The following is a 6,479-nucleotide window of genomic DNA, read 5'->3' on the forward strand; positions in this document are numbered from 1 at the left end:
AGAGCAGAGTTTAGGGCTGTTGTACATAGGGTCACTATGAGTTGCAAGCGACTCGACGGCACATAACAACAACAATCTTTGGTCTCTAAGGAGCACCCCTGTTGCACTTCCTCCAAAAAAGAGTTGTATGTTCTTTTAACAGTGCAATACCACAACACTTTTTTATTAAAAGCCACTTTCATCATTATTAAATATTTACTGTATGGTTAAGATGACAAAGTCCAAAACCAAAACATAATATTTATTTTCCAAAGGAAAAAGTAAAACTAAACAAAATTTTGCGAATTTTACTAAACAAATTCAGGCCATAAAATATTTGTATTTTAGATTATTTGTGTTACATTCATATACATAAAAAATGTTTGCTAGTAAGTATTTTTCCAAAGCCAATGAATATTTTTTTTTAAAAAGTGAACTGGGGGAGGGAGAAGGGAGTGTGAGGAAGTCAATTGTACAACAATGAATGAATAAAAATCTAACTTCTCTGTAAGTGTTCGTTAAAAACCACAATTAAAATGAATTTTTTAAAAAAAGTATCTGTTATGTTCTCCTTTTTACATCAGAATTATATATAAATAGAGCATTGGCGGGTTGTCCCGCATCTGGGTTCATCCAACACCAGCTACCTCCACCATGCCGCCCAAATTCGGCCCCAACCAGATTAAAGTCATGTACCTGAGGTGTTCTGGTGGAGATGTCAGTGCCATGTTCACTCTGGCCCTCAAGATTGGCCCTCTGGGTCTGTCTCCAAAAAAGCTTGGTGATGACATTGCCAAGGCCATCAGTGACTGGAGGGACTAAGGATTACAGTGAAACTGACCATTCAGAACAGAGAGGCCCAGATGGAACTGGTGCCTTGTTCCTCTGCCCTGATCATGAAAGCCCTAAAGGAACCACCCAGAAACAGAAAGAAGCAGAAAAATATTAAACACTGTGGGAATATCACTTTTGATGAGATTGTTGGCATTGCCTGGCAGATGCGACACTGGTCTTTAAGCCAGAGAACTCTCTGGAACTACTAAAGAGATCCTGGGAACTGCCCAATCTGTGGGCTGCAATGTTGATGGCCGCCACCCTCATGACATCATAGAAGAAAGACATCAACAGTGGTGCTGTGGAATGCCCAGCTAGCTAAGAACTACAGATGAAAATATTTCAACAAAAGATAATTAGTTAACAAAAACAAACAAAAAGATCATTGGCAAGAGACTTTTTTTAGAGTTTTCTTATCCATTCTTTTTTTTTTTTAATTTTTTGCATGCTGATTTTTATTTTGCCCCTCCATTTTCTACCTTAACCACTCTTCCAATTCTGCATTCTTATGCACATGATGTACCCTCCAATTTGACCCTCCAGTGATATGTGGACATTTTCCTGCTCCAGGAAATGAAACCTTTTTTGAGTTTCTTGAAATTCTTTAGTTGACCATAATCTCCATTTATATTGGATGAGTTTCTGGAGTTAGAGTTAGTAACCACCAGGGACCTGAATTCAGTCACTGTCACATTCCTTGGAAGCATCTCATCATCATCCCGAAACTCATTATTGTTAGACAGCTCTTCTTTAGTTGACCATACTGATTTCTTCTTTGACTTCACATTTCTTCCCAGTTTCACTCCCTTGAGATATTTTGCACTTGTTACTGAATCATTAGATACAACATTTGATTGTGTAATCAACCTTGGTTTTTTTTCCCTGATATTGATATCTTTCTCTGTTTTTTAGCACTCAATTAAATTTCCAGCTCTGGTTCTGAGTAACTCTTCTAATATTTCATCTCCTATTGCTCAAATCCTCAATCTGTTTTCTTTTTTTGATTCTAGCTTTTCTGCAGGAAGAGACTGATTGGTGAAGTTCTTCATATTAGATTTTAAATCTGTATATAAATTCTCTGAGGTTTTACCCACAGGCTCTTTGTGAGATGATGCTGTTCCTTGTTTTTCCATTTTGAGAGTGTAGTGGGTTGTGTTTGTTCAAAAAGAGAACAAGACGTTTCCATTCTTGCTGATTTGGATGAAGGTGTTCCTTGATTTGATGACTCTTTTCCTTTTTTGGTTGATGGATGAAAGTAGTTTTTGATAGAGTTTGGTCTATTGCTGCTGAGAAGCCAGATCTCTACTTTTACTTACACCTGGAGATATAGTTGGTGAAAGCAGATAGTTTGGGTTTTCAACTTAGAGTATTTGAGACTTTATTATTATGACAGCTGGTTTTAGAAGGGTCTTTTACAGTGGATCTTTCCTTTTTTTTTTTTTTCTTATACAGTGGATGTTTCTTGTGAAAGCGTTTCAAATTTTTGTTCTGTTCTGGAGATGCTGATTTCTTTCGGACTTTCACTAAAATCTCTACCTGTGTCAGCTTGCTCTGATTCTGTGCGGGGTATTTATGTTGTGGCGTTCTGTGAGACATTTGGCATTAGTTTTTCACTGAACGATAAATCTTGGGAAAGGCTTAGACCTGAATTTTTTGGCTTTAATCCTGTAATTGGCTGGCCCTAAGGATCACAGTAATTCTTTGTAGTCATGAAAATAACTGCCAGTCCAATTTCTGATTCAGGAATGCGACTAAGACCTTGCCTGTTGAGAATATCCATAACTGAATGAATCAAGTTTTTCTGAGAGTCAGAAATCAAAGTCTATGAATTTGTTTTTCCTACATCAACAACACAGGTCCCAGGAACTAAAAAGAAACTATCTTCTTCATTTTCTTCTGTTATTAATCTGGTTTCCTAGCCCCTAAAACCAATTGCTGAGTTTAATTTCTTATGCTGTTTGGCATTTAGAAATAGAATTGAAAATGTGCTTTCTTTCCGGTTGTCTTGTTAGATCAATATTTTTATTTCCAATAGTTGGTTCATCAATGGGTGAATAAAAAGTTGGTTTCAGAAAAGGTAGCAGTTAATACATCATGATTTCAACTAATGGACTGATCATTGTCAATTAGAATTCCACAGTTTTTCCTTCCCACAATGTCAAAAGTCTGTATGTTTCTTCTCGGGCTGAGCTCGTGTAAGGACGCAGCTTCCACATGTACCTGGAAGCGGCCTGGGTGGCCCTGCGGCCCTGCAACCACCATGACCAGGTGCTTGTCACCAGCGCTTGCAGCTGATGTGAGCTTGAGGCATGCATGCTCCAATAACACAATTTAAGATAATAGTTCTTCTTCAGTCTCCCTTATTCATGATCCAACTTTAAGATGCTTGGAAAGCAATTGAACATATTATGGCTTGAATCAGGGTCACTTTAGTCTTTAAACTATTATTATTGCTTTTTAAACACTTTAAAGAGGTCCTGGATGACAGTTTTTCCCAATGCAACGCATCTTTTGATTTCTTGACTCTTGCCACCGTGTGTGTTGATTGTGAATCTAAGTAAAATGAAATTCTGGACAAAGTTAATTGTTTTTTTTTTTAAAAAAACACTTTATTTTAAAATTTTGGTTACAGTTTCATTTGTTTTTCCTTAACAAGTCTACTGTTTAATCTCTCAGGATATTAAAAAAAAAATTCTAAAGAAACAACAAGGAATGTCCAGGTCAGGGCACAACCACCCCATTCTCAGGGATGTTAAGAGCTATTCCAGTTTAATACCTAGCCTCAAGACAAAATGAATTTTTATATTTTCTAAATGAAATAATTTACATTAATCCAGTTACTGAAAAGATAATACAAGTGGAGCAAAGCAGAGACAAAGATCTTGAGACAGAGTCATTGGACTGAATTTTCCCCTTCCTCCCTTGATGGAAGAATGTTCCAGACACTAAATTGAGGACTTCATTAGTAATGGCATTATTACTGTGTTTCAATTGTGTAAAATTTTTCCTGTAAGGTATATACTACATATTAAATCAGCCATCATTTTTGTTAGTTTTTGACCAAGCTTAAACATGAAGCTTTGTGTATTTAAAGTTATAACAAGCTCAGATGAAGATGGTAGTTGTACATTATTTCAAAGTTAATCTTTTCACCATCCATTTTGATGTTACCTGGTGGTGGGGATTTTTTGTTTTCTTGATGCTGAAATGTAATCCATGTTGAAAGTGGAAGTCTTTGATACTCTGCAGTAAGTACTTCAAGTCCTCTTCACTTTGAGCAAGCAAGGTTGTGCTATCTGGGTAACACAGATTATTGATGTGTTCCTCCAATCCTTACTTGTATAGCTTACTTGTATAGCACAACTTTTCAAATTATTTGCTCAACATACAGATTGAAAAATACAGAGAAAGAATACAGTCCTGATGCACACCTTTCCTGATTTTAAACCATGCACTATCCCCTTGTTCCATTCAGAATACTTTATTTGTTAATGTGCCGGTTTCATAAGAGCAAATAAGTGTTCCGAGACTCTCATTCTTCTCAATGTTACCCATAATTTGTTGTAATCCACATAGTCAATAAAACACAAGTAAGCAATTTCCTGGTATTCTCTGCTTTCAGACAAAGTTGATCTGGCATTAGTAATGATATACCTTCCACTGCCTCTTCTGAATCCATTTGAATTTCTGGCAACGCCTTGTTGATGTACTGTTCTGATAATTTTAAATAGTCTTCAGGAAGATTTTACTTGCATGTGATTTAAATGATAATTTCTACACTCTGTTTCACCACCTTTTTTTTTCTTTTCTTTTTTAAATGGGAACAAAAAATGGATGATGTCCTTGATTTTACCTTACAACTCATCTGGACTTAGTCTAAAGTGTTCAAGGCATCAAATTCTTAAGATGGGTTTTAAATTCAAGTGGACTAAGCAAATGAATAAGCAAAATATAGAGAAACCAAAATTTAGTAGCAGTTACCAGGAATAGAAGGAAGAGGATGGAGGAAGTCATTGTTTATCCCCAAAAGCTCCCTTTGTTGTTGTGTACTGTTCAGTCAGGACTGAACCAATTCAAAGCTGACCCTACAGCACTTTTTCAGAGGCAGTAATTCGCACAGGAAAAGATTGTCCATCCTTCTCCCATGGAACAACTGGTGGATTTGAACCGCTTGCCTTTGAAATTGCAGTGCAACTTCTTACAGCTAAACCACCAAGATGCCTATATTACACAATGTTGTTGTTGCTGTTGTGTGCCATCAAGTTGCCTGCGACTCATAGCGACCCTATGTAAAAGAGACCTAAACCCTGCTCTATCCTGTGCCAACCTCACTGTCTCTGACATACCTACTCCCATTACTCCCGTCACTGAATCAATCCATCTCATCGAGGGTCTTCCTCTCCTGCACTATCCCTCCACCCTCCCAAGCATGACTTCCCTCTCCAAGGACTGGTCCCTCTTTGCAACATGTCCAAAGTATGTCAGAGGAAGCTTCAGAATCCTTGCCTCCAAGGAGCAGCCTGGCTTCACTCTCTCCAGGATGAACCTGTTCATTTTCTTAGCAATCAATGGTATTTTCAATACTCTTCTCCAGCACCACAGCTCAAAGGCATCCATTCTCCTTCTATCCTCCCTAGTTATTGTCCAACTCTCTGATGCATAACAAGTGATTGCAAAGACCATAGACTGTATCAGGCACACCTTAGTCTCCAGAGTGACATCATTGCTCTTCAGTACTCTGGAGAGATCCCTAACAGCAGACTTTCCCACCGCAATACATCTTTTAATTTCCTGGCTCCTGGTGCCAAGAGTGTTGATTGTGGAGCCAAGCAAACTAAAGCTGTTAGCAATCTCAGTCTCTTCACCATCTACCATGATGCTGCCAATCAGCCCAGTGATGAGAATCTTTGTTTTCTTGATGTTGAGCTTCAATACATATTAAAGGCTACAATCCTTGACTTTCTACAGCAAGTGATTCAGGTCCTCCTCAGTTTCAGCAAGCAGGGTTGTATCATCTGCATAATTAGAGAAATGCAAACTAAAAGCAAAACAAGTTACCACTTCACACATATAATGACCATAATAATAAAAACAAAACAAAAGACCTTTTAAGAATGCAGAGAACCTAGAATTTTTATCGATTCTTGAAATGATTGTAGAATTGTATAGACACTGTGAAACACAGTTTGGCAGTTTGTCACAAAGTTAAGCATAGCTATATAATTTCTCAGTTCTACTATCAGTTACACACCCAAGATTCAACAGTATCAATGTGAACAGACATATGTACACCAATGTTCACTGCAGCAGGACTCATAAAAGCCGAAAGGTAGCAACAACCTAGAAGATATCAAGGAATGTGATGATTGATTTTTTGTGTCATCTTGAGTGATTCTCAGTAGAATGAAAGACACTGAGAATTATCTTTCCCTATTACATGTAATATAATCACCTTGTATGATATGATCAACCATTCAACTGAAAGAAGAGTTTGCTTGAGAGTATTGATCTGCCACCAGAATATAAATTGGATATTCTGTCAAATTAAGAGCTTGTCCACTCTCTCTTGAATCTACATTTTTCTCATCATCTGACCTTCAGATTTTGGGATATAAGCCTGTAGAAGTATCAGGCCTTTTGCTTGACATTTGGATTTTGGATATGAC

General features: G+C 37.4%; 2 pseudogenes; one reads left to right on the plus strand and one right to left on the minus strand.

Moving 5' to 3' along the window:
* Window positions 1-633: 633 nt before the first annotated feature.
* LOC102843985 lies at window positions 634-1,135 on the plus strand (annotated as a pseudogene).
* A 111-nt stretch (window positions 1,136-1,246) lies between these two features.
* On the minus strand, window positions 1,247-2,861 carry LOC102863546 (annotated as a pseudogene).
* Between the last annotated feature and the right edge of the window lie 3,618 nt (window positions 2,862-6,479).

Source organism: Elephantulus edwardii, unplaced genomic scaffold (assembly GCF_000299155.1).
Source record: "Elephantulus edwardii isolate Elephantulus edwardi_28Jun2011 unplaced genomic scaffold, EleEdw1.0 scaffold00152, whole genome shotgun sequence".
Classification (NCBI taxonomy): Eukaryota; Metazoa; Chordata; class Mammalia; order Macroscelidea; family Macroscelididae; genus Elephantulus; species Elephantulus edwardii.